Below are 20731 nucleotides of genomic sequence, written 5' to 3'. Positions count from 1 at the left end.
TAATTTTGACGCTAAACCCTTCCTGCTACTTTGTTGTTCAGTTATTTCCAGACAGCCTACTCCATCACATTGTTTACATTTCGCCACTTCCTTTATCAAACAAGATAAGATGCCCACATCAATAACAACAAATCCACTACAAACAGCGTCATTGTTAACATAAAAATTTGAATCGCTAGGAGGCAGCCATGTGGGAGTTTCTTCCCTGAGAACTGATACATTGGTTACTTTCAACAGTGTGGCTTACTTTGTTTGTGAACTGGTTACCACGGAATTTCCATTTATTGAATTTCTTTATGCGTTGCATACTTCGTATTTATTTCACACTAAAGATATGTACTTCCACACAAATATATGTAGCACTTGGGCAAAAATCATTCAATAACACGTGAACAAACTGCTTCAGAGAAACAAAAATAAATACTAGCAAAAATAATCATTTACAGCCTCTAGAAACCTGTACAATGAATCATACGTATAATCACTGGAAACAGAAAGTTCACAGTTCTTTTCGAAATAATACTGGTTTCTGTAACACAAATAAAGGGGGCGTGGTGGCATACATGACCGTAACCTTAAACTGTGGTACAAAGCACTCCGTCTTCAGGCCACAAGTGGCCCATCGGGACCATCCGACCGCCGTGTCATCCTCTGTAGAGGATGCGGATAGGAGGGGCGTGTGGTCAGCACACCGCTCTCCCGGTCGTTACGATGGTTTTCTTTGACCGGAGCCGCTACTATTCGGTCGAGTAGCTCCTCAATTGGCATCACTAGGCTGAGTGCACCCCGAAAAATGGCAACAGCGCATGGCGGTCGGATGGTCACCCATCCAAGTGCCGGCCACGCCCGACAGCGCTTAACTTCGGTGATCTCACGGGAACCGGTGTGTCCATTGTGGCAAGGCCGTTGCCCAAACTATGGTATACATAGGTCTTTTTCATGTGAAACCCTATAATGTCTATATCAATGTAATCAGGAAAGACTATAGAATTTAATAAAGTCATAAAAAATACCGATTTTTCAGCCATTTGTAAGTACCCTGTATCCGTAAGTTTCTACTGAGGTTTCATGCACCAGCGACTCCATGTAATGCTATAGGCTAAAAATCCATAGGTGTGAATTACGGCGACTGCGCTGGCCATGGGAGAAGACCTCCCGTTAAATCGATGTGGGAAGGTGTATCGTCGTGTTAAATGATACCATCTAGCGGATAACAAGAGATACTGTTCCCAACAACTGCGGCGGCAGATTTCAAATTAACGTTGTGTGACGTGCAGCATTCGTATGGGGTGGCAGTAAATAACGTCGGATGTGACTCTCCTTGGAGTCATCACGCCAGTTTTCTCTGATATTTTGTCCGATATCTAAAACTACGTTTCTGAAGTGATTGGATGAAAAGAAAATTGAGGATCTATTAAATGATCATCAGACTGACTGTTGAAAAGGTAAAGGCACCAGAAAGGCAGTTCTGACGTAGCGGTTGATAATGTAAGCAAGGCTTACGAAAAATCAGAGCATCTGTATAGGATTTGTCGACCTACAAAAAGCATTCGATAATGTAAATTGGTGCAAGACGTTCGAAATTCTCAGGAAAATAGGTGTAACCCATAGGGAAAGGAGATTAATACATAGTGTGCACAAGAACCAAGAGGGAAGAACAAAAATTTAAGACCAAGAACAAAGCGCGCGAATTAAAAACGGTGTTAGAAATGTAGTCTTTCGCCACTACTGCTCAATCTGTCCATCGAAGATGCAATGCTGAAAATAAAAGAAAGGTTTAGGAGCGGAATTAAAATTCAGAGTGAAAGAATACCACTGAAACTATTCAGTAATTACCATACTGTCCTTAGTGGAAGTTAGGAAGAATTGTGGGACCTATTGAAAGGAGATCCTCAATTTTCTTTTCATCCATTCACTTCAGAAACGTAGTTTTAGATATCGCTCAAAATATCAGAGAAAACTGGCGTGATAACTCCAAGGAGAGTCACATCCGACGTTATTTACTGTACTCGAGGACAATATTATGGAAATGGAAGAAGATGTAGATGAAGATGAAATGGGAGATGCGATACTGCGTGAAGAGTTTGACAGAGCACTGAAAGACCTGAGTCGAAACAAGGTCCCGGGAGTAGACAACATTCCATTAGATCTACTGACGGCCTTGGGAGAGCCAGTCCTGACAAAACTCTACCATCTGGTGAGCAAGATGTATGAGACAGGTGAAATACCCTCAGACTTCAAGAAGAATATAATAATTCCAATCCCAAAGAAAGCAGGTGTTGACAGATGTGAAAATTACCGAACTATCAGTTTAATAAGTCACAGCTGCAAAATACTAACACGAATTCTTTACAGACGAATGGAAAAACTGGTAGAAGCTGACCTCGGGGAAGATCAGTTTGGATTCCGTAGAAATATTGGAACACGTGAGACAATACTGACATTACGACTTATCTTAGAAGAAAGATTAAGGAAAGGCAAACCTACGTTTCTAGCATTTCTAGACTTAGAGGAAGCTTTTGACAATGTTGACTGGAATACTCTCTTTCAAATTCTAAAGGTGGTGGGGTTAAATACAGGGAGCGAAAGGCTATTTACAATTTGTACAGAAACCAGATGGCAGTTATAAGAGTCGAGGGGCATGAAAGGGAAGCAGTGGTTGGGAAGGGAGTGAGACAGGGCTGTAGCCTCTCCCCGATGTTATTCAATCTCTATATTGAGCAAGCAGTGAAGGAAACAACCGAAAAGTTCGGAGTAGGTATTAAAATCCATGGAGAAGAAATAAAAACTTTGAGGTTCGCCGATGACATTGTAATTCTGTCAGAGACAGCAAAGGACTTGGAAGAGGAGTTGAACGGAATTGACAGTGTATTTAAAGGAGGATATAAGATGAACATCAACAAAAGCAAAACGAGGATAATGGAATGTAGTCGAATTAAGTCGGGTGATGCTGAGGGAATTAGATTAGGGAATGAGACACTTAAAGTAGTAAAGGAGTTTTGCTATTTGGGGAACAAAATAACTGATGATGGTCGAAGTAGAGAAGATATAAAATGTAGACTGGCAATGGCAAGGAAAGCATTTCTGAAGAAGAAAAATTTGTTAACATCGAATATAGATTTAAGTATCAGGAAGTCGTTTCAGAAAGTATTTGTATGGAGTGTAGCCATGTATGGAAGTGAAACATGGACGATAAATAGTTTGGACAAGAAGAGAATAGAAGCTTTCGAAATGTGATGCTACAGAAGAATGCTGAAGATTAGATGGGTAGATCACATAACTAATGATGAAGTATTGAATAGAATTGGGGAGAAGAGGAGTTTGTGGCACAACTTGACAAAAAGAAGGGACCGGTTAGTAGGACATGTTCTGTGGCATCAAGGGATCACAAATTTAGCATTGGAGGACAGCGTGGAGGGTAAAAATTGTAGAGGGAGACCAAGAGATGAATACACTAAGCAGATTCAGAAGGATGTAGGTTGCAGTAAGTACTGGAAGATGAAGAAACTTGCACAGGATAAGGTAGCATGGAGAGCTGCATCAGACCAGTCTCAGGACTGAAGACCACAGCAACAACACTGAAAGGACTGAACAGTATAATTAGAACAAAATATGGGTTCAGAACAGACGGATGGAAATGAAAGCAATGACGAATAGTAGAAATGAAATTAGTGAGAAAATACCATCAAAAACTTGCGACTAAAAAGCAGGCGACGTGAAGGAATTCTTCTACCTTGGAATGAAAGTAACACATGACGAACGAAGCACGAAGGACGGAAAAAGCAGACTAGCATAGGGCGTAAACGGCTAAAAGAATTCTACTAGTATTAGTAGAATTCTAGAATTAGTCGAATTCTAATAGTAGTATTAGAGCCTTAATTTAAGAAAGTAATTTCTGACTTTGTACGTCATGAACTCAATACTGGATAGAAGTGAGTCATGAACTGCGGGAAAACTGGAAAAGAAAATCTAAACATTTGAGATGCGGCGCTACAGAATAATGTTGAAAACTGGGTGGACTGATGAGGTAATGAATAACGAGGTTCTTCGTAGGTTCGGCGAGGAAAGGTACATGTGGAAACGATAACAAGAAGAAGAGACAGCATGATAAAACACGTATAAAGACACCAAGGAATAACTTCACCGGAACTAGAGTGAGTCGTAGCAGCTAAAATCTCTACGTGGAGACAGTCAGTCAAAGAAAATAGGGCTCATCATGTGTTTTTGCAATTCCCAGCGTCGGTGGAAAATTTCGGATTGTTTCGCTTCTCAAACACTGTTTTTTTTTTTTTTTTTTAATTGGAGTTTTATGTGTGACGCATTTTACAACAATAACACGTTTCTTGAATCACAAAGTCATTTTCCCATCCGCGATAGACATTTATTAATTGCACCAACTGACATTGTATGACAGTCATCCCACAAGCCAACCGCACACCACTGCATTCTGCTCACAGCCTGACACTCGCCACCTAGACAGAAATCCCACAACAGTGTCTTACATTACCTGAGATGCTGGCGCTCATTCAAAATAGGTATCAAGCTAAAGCGGAAACTTGACTGTGCACTTACAATCCGCCGTGTCGTTCCAGGGGAGTATCCCTGCAGTTTTCTTCAACGATTTAGAGAAATCACATACACTCTAAGTCTCCATGGCTGGACGGTCGCAAAGAAATGTTGTATACACTAGTTGGTCTGAAACGGTACAATCGAAACTTATGGCTAGCAGTTTTCTTCAGGGTATTATATCTTCTTTATGTGGAATTTCCATGCTTTAAACGGTATAGCAGTATTTGTAGAAAAGAGAAAAATTTCTAGTAATCATATATAGACAAACAGACGATGCATCGCCAAAAGTAAAAATTGCAGCAATGTTCGAACTGGTACTTTTACTACATATCTCTGTACGAATCTGCCCGTTTACTCAAATTACACCTTCCTTATTAGCAGAAACACATCCTTGAATCACATTTACAATAGAAATAAATGGACTGAAAAAAGATAACCCGGTGCAGCTGGTCGCTTAAGTTATTATTGTTTAATCTGATAAACTTTCTCTGAGATTAGAGTTATACGTTGCCATACACCTCCACTGAAGTGTTTAACATGCTGGCTGCCAAACATAATACTTTGTAATAATGCTCGTTTCATCTAAATATTGCCATATTATGTTAACAGACCAGATTTTGGGCATGAAACTGGATGTAGATCACTCTTTGCACTGGCATCGTGGCTATGCAGCCTCAAATACCCATTTGTCAGTATCCAGAAAAAAGCGGAACGATGCGATAGACAAGAACTGCTTTTGGTAATAAGTCAACCGCATTTTTTGTCTAGCTGTCATAGTTTCTTCGCGTATCTGATTCAGCTAATGATACAAGAAAATTATTACGTATGTTGTTGTAGATACTATGATTCACTTTGGGATAAAATTTATGTGGGTAAAACGAACCGTTTCAAATATCCGATTTATCAGCAACATAATTACCACTCTAAGAACTTCTACAGTAAATAAAATGTATAATGTAAATATTTCGCTATCAGTTACATGTAAAAGGGAAGCCAAGTGGAGAGTAAATAACAATTTACGACGTTGCCTGTACAGAAATAGACGTTTACGATAGACAAAAAAAGTACAGCTAGGTACTAATTTCATAAATAAAGTACGTCGTATACGAGAGTTAAGTTGATTACAAAATGTAAATTACTCAACACCCTCAAAAATACTGACGCATTATTAATCTGCAGCACTAACAACAATTATTATTTGAACTTGAAAAAAAAAATGCGTGACAATATTGTGTTGCAATGCAATACTATCGATTTCGGTCATTGACCGTCCTCACAGTGAGAAAGATCACAATCACAACATCACAAGTCATATAAGTTTTCACTTACAAAGATTAACGTGAACATACTCAAAATGTATAAAACAATGATCATAAGCTACCAGCACTGTGGCTCGAGCTATGGCAATCGGAGCATATGGCTTGGCATACATTGAGTCACATTGCTTTAGTGCTGGAAACTTATGATTATTGTTTTACAAAGAAAAAGAGAAATTTTTAACATTTAATATACATTTTAGTATTATGAAGTCTTTTATGGAGATATTTGTCTGGGATGTTGCAATGGAACAGTTCAGACAAGAAGAGAGAGTCCCACAGAAGAATTCTGAAGATTAGATGGGTAAGTCGAATAACGAAGGAAGAGTTGCTAAATCGAACTGTGGAAAAATTTGTGACATAACTTGACTAATAGATGGATCCGATGAAAGGACATATCCTGAGGCATCAATGAATTGTGAATTTGGTTATGGAAGGATGTTTGAGTGGTAAAAATTATACAGGGAGTCAAAGTTTGACTACAACAAGCATGTTCAAATGTATGTACGTCGCAGTGGTTATTCAGAGGTGGTGAGTCGTGCACAGGTCACACTAGAGTAGAAAGCGCATTACGCGAACGATAGTGACAACAAAAAGGATGTAACAGTTGTATAGTTGTCGAGAAGTACAGGGTGGTAAAAATGTGGACACGTGTAATTGCTTTAAGAGTAGTTGTTTCTCTGTAGCCCGAAAGTTTCCCTTCGCAGGAACAACATTCACAATTCGGCAGCATGTTTCTGCAGACACAACCGCAGATGGAACCATAACACTCATCCGAAAAATATAAACCGAAATATCTATTTCCTTTCAGCTAGTCAGTTATTGCGCAGCGAAAGAAAGAAAACAGTTGTGAGCTCTCCAGCTCGGACCGCTTAACTCTGCTCCCTTTCGCCGCGGCCGACACAAAGAAAACATCTCACTGCGCGGCGAGTCAGTAGTCATTGGATTCCAGAGCCCAAGTGCTTTCTTCCGAGTCGCTGAGTCAATAGTCCACGACTTCGCTCTCGCCTTATGTGCCAGCTCCCTATATGGCTGCCTGTCGAGCAGGAGAACGTCAGTTGCGCGTGTAACGGTTGTGGGCTCACTGGCATTTAGGAGGATAAGTTGCGAAGTCAACTACAAGTTACAACCGCAGAGAAGCATATCTCATTACCAAGCACGAAATATTCTCAAATTATCTACATCTCTGTGTAGACAGAGACTGTGCAAGCCACTGTACAGTGCATTACATACTAATATTAGCGATTCGTGCAATGAACGGAGTAAATATGACAGTTTACATACGTCGCAGTGCAAGCAGTGATCACAGCAGCGACGGAGCCCCTAACAAGCGGCGTCTAGGGCTCGATTCCCGGGTGAGTAGGAGAAATTCTTCGCTCGGACACTAGGGTGTCTGTAGTACACCAGTCAACTCATCTTTATCACAAAGATGCGAAGTCACCGAAGTGACGTCAAACAGAAAGACGCCCTAGGCGCCCTAACAACACTGCATGCGATCTCCCAGCCAGTAATGCCCCATGATAAGTTCTTCGCGGTTCACACCCTTATCTCTTTCATCTTATTCTCATGATCCCTACCCAAACTATAAGATGGTAACTGCAGAAGAGTCGCACGGGCTTCCTGAAACACAGGTTCTCTAAATTTACGCGTCGTAGTTTCGTCTCTCATCTACAGTTCCCCGAGCAGCTTTTGTTATACTTCCATACAAGCTACTTGACGAAAGAAAGAAAATAAAATAATAGATCAAATAATTTTTTTTAATATAACACATTCTTAAAACGGACTAAAAGTATAAAATAATTTGTCCTAACCCCATACAGATTCTTAACCCCGTATAAATTATCCTGAAAATTTTTGCTTGTGAATTTTTAATAACTATGACTATACTCATAAAATTTAAAACGAAAAACATGCGGCGCATGCGGTGAATAATTCATGCATGAACAGTTCACCTTTGCACTGCGAATGATATGAACTGCAGTGCGATTATCTTAAGAACATTGTTCACGACACTACTTACTGTTACCTATTGATGTTTCTTACGTTTTTCGTTTTAAATTTCACAAGTATTTTCAAAGTCATTAAAAATATACAATCACAAATTTGCAGGACGATCTGTATGGTGTTAGGTATCTGAATGTGGCTAGAAGAAATTATTTTCTGCTTCTTAGCATTGTGTGAGTGAAATTACTCGATAGATTTCAAGGATTTGGATGATATTACAACAGACATGTGGTAATTTTCAGATTTATTTCAGTTTCTCCTCACCTGAGCCAACAAATATTACTCCTGCCTATATCTCACTAAAAATCCGTGAAGGTAAAAAATTAGAGAGATTCGAGCTCTAACGGAGTTTTACCGACAATCGTTCTTACCGCGTAACATTCGCGACTGGAACAGAAAAAGGATGAAACTGCAATGATACGTGAAGTACCTTACGCGACACTCTAGGCAAAAAAGCGAGTTAATATTTACTGTCGTCCACATCTCAGTTATATTTAAAATTTTAAGTCTCTAGCTCACCGGGAAGTTAGTTTAGAATTAATAGCAAAATTTGTACCAAACAGACAGACAAAAAACAAAGTACTCTCGGCCACACACCAGACAAAAGAGCAAGTTAATATTGCAATGGCATCCAGTTATGAGCTATGTTGAAAGTTTGAAGTGTATAGGTCATTGGGAAGTTACTTTAAATTCAGTTGCAAAAATCGTACCTAACAGACAACAAAGCAACCTAATAAAAGCATGTTAAAAATGCAGGTAATGAAGCAGGCAAGAGGAAATCCAGACTTCCGGCAGGAAACGCAAACTGACAAAGAAGGAAAGTCTAGACGCAAGTTGCAAGACTGTAAGATCAAGCATATCTAGGGAAAAGATGAATGCTGCCTATAGGAAAATTAAGGAGACCTATGGAGAATAGAGGATCTGCTGTAGGAAAATCAAGAGTCATCACTAAGCAAAGAAGGGAAAGCTCAAAGGTTGGAGAAATATAAACAAGGATTCTACAAGGTAAATGAACTTGAAGACAATGTTATATAGAGACAAGAAGAAGTAAACGGGGATCAGATAGGAGAAATAATACTACGACTAGAATTTGACAGAACTCTGAAAGAGCTAAGACGAAACCACTCTCCTGAAGTAGCGGACATACCCTTAGAATTATTGATACTCTTGGGAGAACCATGTAAGACAAAAGCATTCCACCTAGTAGACAAGATATATCACGCGGCTGGAACACATCCAACGCTCAAATAGAATGTAATAAAGCCTATTTCAAAAGACAGGTGCTGACAGGAGGAAAAATTGTCAATCCATCAGTTCAATAAGTCATAGTTGCGAAATACTGTCAGGAATTATTTGCCGGCCGAAGTGGCCGTGCGGTTAAAGGCGCTGCAGTCTGTAACCGCAAGACCGCTACGGTCGCAAGTTCGAATCCTGCCTCGGGCATGGATGTTTGTGATGTCCTTAGGTTAGTTAGGTTTAACTAGTTCTAAGTTCTAGGGGACTAATGACCTCAGCAGTTGAGTCCCATAGTGCTCAGAGCCATTTGAACCACCAGGAATTATTTACTGAAGAATGAAAAAATTGGCAGAAGCCAACCTCGGAGAAATTTGGGAACTCGCCATATTGACCTTAGACTTAACTTAGGAGCCAGAGTGATGAAAAGCAAATTTACGTTTATAGTATTGTAGATTTAGAGAAGGTCTGGCACAAATTTGCACTGTCGTCGTTTCAATATGCAGCCGATCATGGTTCATACTCGCAACTGCGAATATATTTCCAGTCCCTGACGGATTTATTACTTGGGTGTCATCCAATGACGAGTCCACATTCGAGGTCACTGAGCTTTCCTGAGCGATGCGTTCTGATGTAACTACTTCTCCACTGACAACACAGTACTCCTCGCTCACTTATCTACTGGCTGGCCAGCCTCTCGTGACATCATGTTATCAATGCCGCATTATACTGGGATTTCCAGATACTTTTGATGAGATAGTATATGTGAATTCACTACAGTAAACGATATGTTTTCTTGTCAGGATTCAGTAACTTGATTAATGTGTTGCAGCAAATGCAGCTGACAACTATAGATGACAAATCTCGACGCAGTATAGGCGATACGGAATCCAACTAATCAATAAGACGTTGCAGTAAGTGCTGACACCTGAAATATAACAGCCATGTAAACAAAATATTGAAACAGACGCTCCACTGCATTTCACTGAACTGCACTATTATGTTCGTATACGGCGTTCTAGTGCGTCTAAAATTTCTATTAGTACGACGCTCGAGATGTTGGCCATTCTTTCAAAGATAGCTGGTATGGTAAAAGTATTTTCCGTTGGTGCTTCTTGCTCCAACCACAGTACGATGCTTTGAGTAGCTGTCTTTTTTACTTCCCATCATTCGTCAGTCCAAACAACGTACCTATATTCAGAATAGTTCCTTCTCTCTACATCGGAGTGAGCGCTTTTGCGAAACTTCTGAAGAGAAAGAACTGTGCACCAAACCGGAGCTCGCACTCAGGGCCTTGGCTTTCATGGGCAATGCCCTTACCGTGACCTATGCGGGTCAAACTCACGGCACGTCCTCACAGCAGCACTATCCAAACTTCACAGTAGCTCTCTCACCTGCCACTTTCAACACTTAATTTTATTTTTTCTGTATTTTCATTACTGCGCGAAAAACTTACCGTAGTATTACTGCAAAGATGATTCCATATCCAGTCTCGACTGCTCACAGTGGCTATCTTTGAAATTTTTCTCTGTGGGATTTGCGGAAGGTATGGTCTGGTACCTTGCGTCCGGGCCAGTGAATCCATTACGTGCTCAAAAAGCACGCTGGAACTAGCTTCCAATATTTTATGGGCTGTAGCGAGGCGAAGACGTGCTTCTTGTTGATTGCGGCTCTCATTGAGTTGCTGTTTTGTGAGATGGTTCAAGTGATAGGGGTTGTGCGTAGGCGTTGCATATATTCAATATTAGTTAATTATTCATCTGTCAGATACTTGTTTCTCATGGTTAAATTTTCACTATGTAGCGTTGCGAAGTTGCTATGAACAGCAGGAGTGGACTTGTGTTCCATGTGCCATTACTAACTCCTTGTTCCTTTGTCAGGTCGGTAGTTACGAAAACAGGTATAGACCCTGACTCTAGTCAAGTAATACGAAGAGTATTCTACTCATTCAGTCACTCTACCTATCAGTTCAGTTTATTAAGTGATTTGTAACTTGCATGTAATCTTCGTTCATATTACGAGAACGTATTTGCATTTTACATACCACGTGCCGTTTGTGTACTGAGAGGACATATACAGGGTAGGCAAAGTAAAAGTGGGCCAGATGAGTGGATACGATTGGACGTGAATGTATGCATATAACCACACACCGTGACGCGCACACCACCTGTACGCCCGCCGCGTGATTCACACCGGCTCAGAGAGAAGTACGGGCTGTGTAAGTGTGAGTAGAGCAGTGTAAAGAGGACGATGTTACTCATAGCGAAGCAGAGATGTTGGTTGCGGAAAGTTATGTAACAACAAAGTCATGGAAACGATGTGGTCAGTTATCTGCTGAGAAGTTTAATGGTGTCAAAGTGCCATCAAAGACTGCCATGTAACGCTTAGTCCGAAAATCACGACAGACAGGATCAGTTTTGAACAAGTCAAAAAACATTCTGAAACGTGCTCACACAGTGCTGCAGTTCACCAGAAAATGCTTCAGAGCCCTGCCAAATCAACCAGACGCCTGTCGCAAGAGACCGACATATCATGTCGATAATGCAGACGAATAATCCACCTGGACTTGCATATGTTTCTCTACCGAGTGTCTGTTGTTCATGCATTAAAACCAGAGCCTCCAGTTTTGTGAGTAGCTGTTCACTGAGATGACAGTGAATGGCTTGGATGTAGATCTGTTCTTTATGTTCGATGAAGGCTAGTTTCATCTGAGTGATTATGGCAATTCACAGAATCATAGGTTCTGCGCAGCGGCGAATCCGCATAACTTCTATGGAACACCACTATATGATCAGAAAGTTGTGGCTTGGTATGCACAGTCTGTTCGCCGCTTTGCTGGTCCCAGCTTCTTTCAACAGACACTGATTTCGGCACGTTACATTGCCAACATTTTGAAACCATTCGTGGCAGCATTAACGAGGAGGAATAGACCTACAGTTAATTCCAACAGGTTGGAGCAACTGCCATAAAGTCGGCCGAACCTTGCAGCAAATTTACTCAATCTTTACGCCTGACAGAGTTGTTAGCCCTAGCAGACCACACAGGTCACCTGATCTGTCAATGTCCGATTACTTCGTGTGGGGAGCCCTCAAGTGTAAGATGTATCGCAACAACCGTCATATTCTTCTAGAACTGCAGCAGAACATTTCGAATGAGACTACAGCAATTCCAGCAGTTTAGCCTCGAACAAACTTCAGTAACTCGCTGACCAGAGACCAAGCGTCCCAAGAGATGAATGATGGTCACTTTCAACATCTGCTATAGTCAGGTTAGTACTGTATTTCCTTTCCACTGCTGTGTTTCTTTCTACCCTGGAAATTTGTTCTCCGGACCACTTTTATTTGCTCCAGGCCGTATTATTCAGTTTACTTGACTTTTCAAGTCAATTACATGAAGTGATATCTAAATGTTCTCTCTTATTCCGTTTTCTCTAGTAATTCATTTGCTTTCTACAGGGTATCCAGAAAAGGGCACCCTGATTTCAAAATTAAATATCTCGAATACAAAGATCGATAGAGGAATTCAGTAAACGGTATGTTTATTGTGAAAGCTGTAAGAAGTTTATACAGCAGTTTGAAATAATAGTTACAAAAGCTGCTAACAGATGGCGCTGTACGCTGTACAGCTCATATCAGCATACGTAAGTGAAATAATCGTATGAAAACAATCTTCGCAAACAATCACATCACAATGTTTTCAAAACGTTCACCATTGGCACTACAGAGGTGGCGCAAACAAAGAATGAAATTCGCCATCACATTTCGTAGTGTCTCAACCGAAATGGATTCACATGTCACAGAGATCGCAGATTCAAGCTCGTCCAGCGTGGCGGGATGCTTAGGGTAGACCATGCCTTTCACTGTGACCCACAAAAAAAGTCACAGGGAGTCAAATCTGGCGAATATGGAGGCCAATCCATGCCTGCACCAGTAAATTTGGAACATTCCAAAGCAATGACTCGATTCCCGAAGTATTCCTCAAGAAAGCGAAACACTTGTTCGGTCCGATGTGGTCGGGCTCCATCTTGCATAAACCATTCAGTACCTGGTCGATCCTCTAACGCTTGCTGTGTAGCGACAAATTGTTCCAAAATTGCAATGTAACGTGCACCAGTGACCGTTTCTCGAATGAAAAAAGGGCCAATAATGCCTCTGCTGCATACTGTAGCCCACACAGTAACTTTAGGAGAATACAGGGGTTTCGCTTCACACCAATATGGCTTTTCGGAACCCCAAAATCACCAGTTCTGTTATTCACGTATCCATTCAGGTGGGAGTGTGCTTCATCTGTAAACCAGATGCAGCCAACATCAAATCCTTCACTATCAATCATTGTGAGCATCTGATTAGCAAAGGCAACCCTTTGTTGCACAGCACGTACGGGTATGGCCTGGTGCGTTTTAATTTTGAATGGAGACATGTGTAGGCTCTTTCTCAGTATTTTCTGCGTGCTGGAACGCTTCTAACCAGTCTCAGATGCAATTCTACGGACGGATGACATTGGACTTCGCTGAATAATTCCAGAAACTGTGGCGATATTTTCAGGCCTAACTGCGGTTTATTGCGGCCCACTAGATCATCACTTACGCTGCCTTTTGCGAAGAGCGTACGAATGGTTTTCGCATCGGGTCCTTTTGGAACATTAAATCGTGCTTGAAAACTTCGCCTTGTTCCCGTAGGACTCTCTTGTAACCTGTGGTACTCTAGCACCAAAAAAACGCGTTGTTCAGTGGAATACATGGTTTTAATCTTTTCCTTCGGTACGCTAACCTCCTTTCACGTTTCAATAGTGGAACTGATTGCTCTGGGCTTCGGATCACTATTTATACTAGGCATTACGTATGGCGATTACAGCGCCATCTGTTAGCAGCTTTTGTAGCTATTATTTCAAACTGCTGTATAAACTTCTTACAGCTTTCACAATAAACATACCGTTTACTGCGATCCTCTATCAATCTTTGTTTTCGAGATATTTAATTTTGAAATCAGGGAGTCCTTTTCTAGACACCCTGTAAATTCATTAGACAGGCAGATGTTTTGAAGTCATAATAGCGCCAAAGAAACTGCTATAGGCATGCGTATTCAAATACAGAGATCGGTAAATAGGCAGAATAAGGCGCTGCGGTCGACAACGTCTTTATAAGACAACGTTATCAAGACCTAACTGAGTTTCAACGTGGTGTTATTGTGGATGCACGAGCGATGGGACACAGCATCTCCGACATAGCGATGAAGTGGGGATTTTCCCGTGCGACAACTTCACGAGTGTGCCGTGAATATCAGGATTCCGGTAAAACATCAAATCTTTGACATCGCTGCCACCTGAAAGAGATCCTGAAAGAATGGGACCAACGACGACTGAAGAGAATCGTTCAGCGTGACAGAAGTGCAACCCGCCAGCAAATTGTTACAGATTTCAGTGCTGGGCCATCAACAAGTGTCCACTCAACGAAACATCATCGATATGGGCTTTTGGAGCCGAAGGCTCTCTCGTGTACCCTTTATGACTGCACGAAACAAGACTTTACGCCTCACCTGGGACTGTCGAAGACTGGAAACATGTTGCCTGGGCGGACGAGTCTCGTTTCAAATTGTATCGAGCGGACGGACGTGTACGGGTATAGAGATAACCTCATGAATCCATGGACCCTGCTTGTCAGCAGGGGATCGTTCAAGCTGGTGCAGGCTCTGTAATGGTGTGGGGCGAGTGCAGCTGGAGTGATATTGGACTCCTGAAACGTCTAGATATGACTCTGATAGCTGACATGTACGTAAGTATCATGTGTGATCACCTGCATCCATTCGTGTCCATTGTGTATTCTGACGGATTTTGGCAATTCCAGCAGGACAATAGGACGCCCCACAGTCCAGAACTGCTACAGAGTGGCTCCACGAACACTCTTCTGAATTTAAACACTTCCGATTGCTAGCAAACTCCCGAGACACGAACATTATTGAGCATATATGGGATGCCTTGCAGCGTGCTGTTCAGAAGAGATCTCCACCCCCTCGTACTATTACGGATTTATGGGCAGCCCTGCAGTATTCATGGTGTCAGTTCCCTCTGGCACTACCTCAGACATTAGCCGCATCCATGCCACATCGTGTTGCGGCACTTCTGCGTGCTCGCGGGGCTCTACACAACATTAGGCAGGTGTATCAGTTTCTTTGGCTCTACAGTGTAGAACCACACAATGTAATACGTAAGCTTTGGGTGTACTAATTGATATACTTCACACCAACGATAGCTGTACTTATTCTATTACGTATTCCGTTCTTTTCTAGCGTTTTACAGCAAATAAGGTAAGTTGTGACGCTGTCCCAACTTGTAGAACGGTGTACTTGATTCTACAGAAGTGTATTTTTTCAAAATTTCAAATTTTACTATTACACAATTAGAAATCGGGTTTCACCTCCCAAATGAACAGAAAATGATTGTACGTCGAGTTGCCAAAAAACATTCGTTATTAGTGGAATATTAGAGATTATATTTCATATTCACGTAAGTGCAGTTTGCTCTTACTACGCTTGCTGTTAAAAAGTGTACTTTCGAACTGCTCAGGTAACTTTTATTTGTTACAGTATAGCTAGATTGAGTTCGTAGATTAAATTCTTAGGCTGTATGATTGTCTATGATGATGCATAGCTTTCCAAATAAGGACCTGTTAGGATTTACTTGCACCAGCAATCCAACTTAAAACCAAGAACATTACAGCTTTTCTCGATTCACGAAAAAAGTATTCTGGAAGAAAGGATATTGCAAGAAAATGGCTCTTCAGCAACCAGAGGGATAGAGTCTGGAAAGTACGACAGAAATACGGTTAAACGCGAAGCTATGACTCGTGCATGGATAGTTCATTACAGGTTCGAGTCCCTGTTCCACACACAGTTTTAATCTGCTTGAAAATTTCATTTTGTCTACACATTAATTCTTTAGAGGCTTTATTGTTCTATTTTCCCCTATTGTAATGCACAGTGGTATCGCTTAAACACAACTGACATCCTGATCCTGATCGGAAATCGTCATACAGGAGAGCATAAGGAAACAACATTATTTCTAAAGACTCCCACGCCGTATGGTTTAAGAAATAAAAGCATATGTTACCAGTGATATCGCACGGTGAGCAATGAAGAAGAATGACAGGGCAAGAGGTCAGGAATAATGTCTAAAACTAGAAATGAAATACCCGCAGTGGGAATGCAGTTAAGGAAAGCCGTCTCAAGACTAACTCATGGGTTATTCTTCGTAAATTAGTAGGCAGAAAGAATAGACCATTCAATGTTTCATTCACAGGAACAAAAGGGAATCTCAGCGTTACTGATAGACCTTGATTTTGTGATAACTATTCCCAAATCCGAGTTTGCCATTGTACCTTTCCACTACAGCCCCCATTTGAATGACTCGTGTCTTATTTTAATGTGCTCCATTGCGAGAAATACAGTGAATAATGCTTACCTGCAGAATGTAATTTTCCCTCTGCAGTGGAGTGTGCACTGATATGAAATTTCCTGGGAGATTAAAACTGTATTCCGGGCCGAGACTCGAACTCGGGACCTTTGTCTTTCGCGGGCAAGTGCTCTACTGACTGAGCTACCCAAGTACGAGTCTCGACCCTTATCACCTCTTTGATTCCGTGGCAAAGGTACCGAGTTCGAGACTCCGTCCAGCACACAGTTTTAATCCTCCAGGAAGTTTCAATGGTTACCTGGTTAATCATACGGGTGAAGACACTCCATTGCACTCGAAGAAAATGGGCGTAAGGAGAGCAATCAGAGATGCGTTCAGTGACTTTGAAAGTAATAGTTTGTCAACAGAAGTGAATACAGGTAGCTTGAGAGATTCTGGTCTTACGCAAAAACAGTACGTGGTTGGAAATCCTCTATTCATTCACTCAGTGACCATACTGGCACCGAAACGGAAGATATGAGAGAGAAAGTCCAAATACTGATAACGATCTTTCGAAACTGTTTCACCTCGAGAGGATCGTTCAGTCATCGTACGAATGCCGGAATGGCAGATACTGAGATAACCTGTTGCGGAACAAGAAATCGACTACAATCGCTTAGTGGTGGAAAGGCATCAAGAGCAGATGTTATAATTATAAAATACTACAACATTATGAAAAAGACCGTGCTGCCCCTGCAGTTTATCGTAGTGCGCTGGAGCAACTAAGGGTACCTAGCGACTGGTAAAACAACTGCATCTACATCTACATCATACACCGCAAGCCACCTCACGGTGTGTGGCGGAGGGAACTTTCGGTACCAGTATCTGGTCCGTCCAACCCTGTTCCACTCGCGAATAGTGCGTGGGAAGAATGAGTGTCGGTGAGCCCCTATATTGGCTCTAATTTCTCGAATTTTCTCCTCGTGGTGAATACGCGAGATGTATGTGGGGGGGGGGGGGGGGGGGGGGAAGTAATATGTCCGACTCTTCTTGAAAAGTGCTATCCCGAAATTTCAATAGTAAGTCTCTCCGTGATGCACAGCGCCTCTATTGTCACGCCTGCCAGTGGAGTTTGTTTAGCATCTCCGTAACGCTTTCTCGCCAGCTAAATGATCCCGTGACGAGACGCGCCGCTCTTCGTTGGATCTACTCTATTTCCTCTATCAGTCCTACCTGATAGGGATCCTAGATAGATGGTCAATACTCAAGAATCGGGCGAATAAGCGCCTTCTTTCTTAAACGAGTTACATTTCCTTAAAATTCTTCCGTTGAATCTGAGTCTGGTGTCTGCTTTCCCACTAAGGCCGCTCTGGACACTTATGCCTAGATATTTAGGGTAGACACTGCACCAGATGTTTGTTATCAATAGTGTAGCTGTACAGTGTTGAGGTTCTTTTCCTATGTATGCGCAGTGTGTTACATTTATTTACGTTCAGGGTCAATCACCAGAACCTTCGGCAGACTTGCGACTCGACTGAACACTCCTTGCAGAGCTCAACACGTAGCCCATAACGGAACAAAACCATCAGATGTAAAATTAATTTCCAGAGTACCGCGAGGATGTGTGATACGTTCTTTACTATTTACAATGCACATAAATGATCTCGGAGACTTACCATTTGCGAGCGGGGAGAATTAGCTAGAGGTACCAGAAGAACCCCTGCCACACACCTTTAGGTGGCTTGCGGAGTATTGACGTAAATGTATATGTAAAATTTACGGCCCGTGCTGTGAAAAAAGAGCGCTGACAGTTAAAGAGGGCCTGGCGCAGCTGCTTCCCGCATCTTGAAAGACCAAGCACGTGACACAATTTTAAAAACGTCTCCATGGCACCTTAAGCGTTACATATGCTAACCATGAAACATCCACTCCTGGAAATTGAAATAAGAACACCGTGAATTCATTGTCCCAGGAAGGGGAAACTTTATTGACACATTCCTGGGGTCAGATACATCACATGATCACACTGACAGAACCACAGGCACATAGACACAGGCAAAAGAGCATGCACAATGTCGGCACTAGTACAGTGTACATCCACCTTTCGCACCAATGCAGGCTGCTATTCTCCCATGGAGACGATCGTAGAGATGCTGGATGTAGTCCTGTGGAACGGCTTGCCATGCCATTTCCACCTGGCGCCTCAGTTGGACCAGCGTTCGTACTGGACGTGCAGACCGCGTGAGACGACGCTTCATCCAGTCCCAAACATGCTCAATGGGGGACAGATCCGGAGATCTTGCTGGCCAGGGTAGTTGACTTACACCTTCTAGAGCACGTTGGGTGGCACGGGATACATGCGGACGTGCATTGTCCTGTTGGAACAGCAAGTTCCCTTGCCGGTCTAGGAATGGTAGAACGATGGGTTCGATGACGGTTTGGATGTACCGTGCACTATTCAGTGTCCCCTCGACGATCACCAGTGGTGTACGGCCAGTGTAGGAGATCGCTCCCCACACCATGATGCCGGGTGTTGGCTCTGTGTGCCTCGGTCGTATGCAGTCCTGATTGTGGCGCTCACCTGCACGGCGCCAAACACGCATACGACCATCATTGGCAGCAAGGCAGAAGCGACTCTCATCGCTGAAGACGACACGTCTCCATTCGTCCCTCCATTCACGCCTGTCGCGACACCACTGGAGGCGGGCTGCACGATGTTGGGGCGTGAGCGGAAGACGGCCTAACGGTGTGCGGGACCGTAGCCCAGCTTCATGGAGACGGTTGCGAATGGTCCTCGCCGATACCCCAGGAGCAACAGTGTCCCTAATTTGCTGGGAAGTGGCGGTGCGGTCCCCTACGGCACTGCGTAGGATCCTACGGTCTTGGCGTGCATCCGTGCGTCGCTGCGGTCCGGTCCCAGGTCGACGGGCACGTGCACCTTCCGCCGACCACTGGCGACAACATCGATGTACTGTGGAGACCTCACGCCCCACGTGTTGAGCAATTCGGCGGTACGTCCACCCGGCCTCCCGCATGCCCACTATACGCCCTCGCTCAAAGTCCGTCAACTGCACATACGGTTCACGTCCACGCTGACGCGGCATGCTACCAGTGTTAAAGACTGCGATGGAGCTCCGTATGCCACGGCAAACTGGCTGACACTGACGGCGGCGGTGCACAAATGCTGCGCAGCTAGCGCCATTCGACGGCCAGCACCGCGGTTCCTGGTGTGTCCCCTGTGCCGTGCGTGTGATCATTGCTTGTACAGCCCTCTCGCAGTGTCCGGAGCAAGTATGGTGGGTCTGACACACCGGTGTCAATGTGTTCTTTTTTCCATTTCCAGGAGTGTATATATACACTACGTTATCAAAAGTATCCGGACACCTGGCTGAAAAGTGACTTACAAGTTCGTGGCGCCCTCCATCAGTAATGCTGGAATTCAATATGGTGTTGGCCCACCCTTAGCGATAATGGTAGCTTCCACTCTCGCAGGCATACGTTCAAACAGGTGCTGGAAGCCAGAATGAGATTTTCACTCTGCAGCGGAGTGTGCGCTGATATGAAACTTCCTGGCAGATTAAAACTGTGTGCCGGACCGAGACTCAAACTCGGGACCTTTGCCTTTCGCGGGCAAGTGCTCCACCAGCTGAGCTACCCAATCACGACTTACGCCCCGTCCTCACAGCTTTACTTCTGCCAGTACCTCGTCTCCTACCTTCCAAACTTAACAGAAGCTTTCCTGCGAACCTTGCAGAACTAGCACTCCTGAAAGAAAGGATATTGCGGAGACATGGCTTAGCCACAGCCTGGTGGATGTTTCCAGAATGAGATTTTCACTCTGCAGCGAGTTAGAGTCTCGGTCCTGCACACAGTTTTAATCTGCCAGGAAGTTTCATATCAGCGCACACTCCGCTGCAGAGTGAAAATCTCATTCTGGAAACATCCCCCAGGTTGTGGCTAAGCCATGTCTCCGCAATATCCCTTCTTTCAGGAGTGCTAGTTCTGCAAGGTTCGCAGGAGAGGTTCTGTTAAGTTTGGAAGGTAGGAGACGAGGTACTGGCAGAAGTAAAGCTGTGAGGACGGGGCGTGAGTCGTGCTTGGGTAGCTCAGTTAGTAGAGCACTTGCCCGCGAAAGGCAAAGGTCCCGAGTTCGAGTCTCGGTCCGGCATACAGTTTTAATCTGCCAGGAAGTTTCAGGTGCTGGAAGGTTTCTTCGGGAATGG

The 20731-nt window shown here is 43.1% G+C and overlaps 1 pseudogene; it reads right to left on the bottom strand.

The window, feature by feature from the left end:
* Nucleotides 1–794: 794 nt before the first annotated feature.
* On the bottom strand, nucleotides 795–911 carry LOC126238120 (5S ribosomal RNA; annotated as a pseudogene).
* Nucleotides 912–20731: the final 19820 nt, after the last annotated feature.

This window comes from Schistocerca nitens, chromosome 2, assembly GCF_023898315.1.
Source record: "Schistocerca nitens isolate TAMUIC-IGC-003100 chromosome 2, iqSchNite1.1, whole genome shotgun sequence".
In the NCBI taxonomy this organism is placed as follows: domain Eukaryota; kingdom Metazoa; phylum Arthropoda; class Insecta; order Orthoptera; family Acrididae; genus Schistocerca; species Schistocerca nitens.
This window is presented reverse-complemented; position numbering and strand designations above follow the sequence as displayed.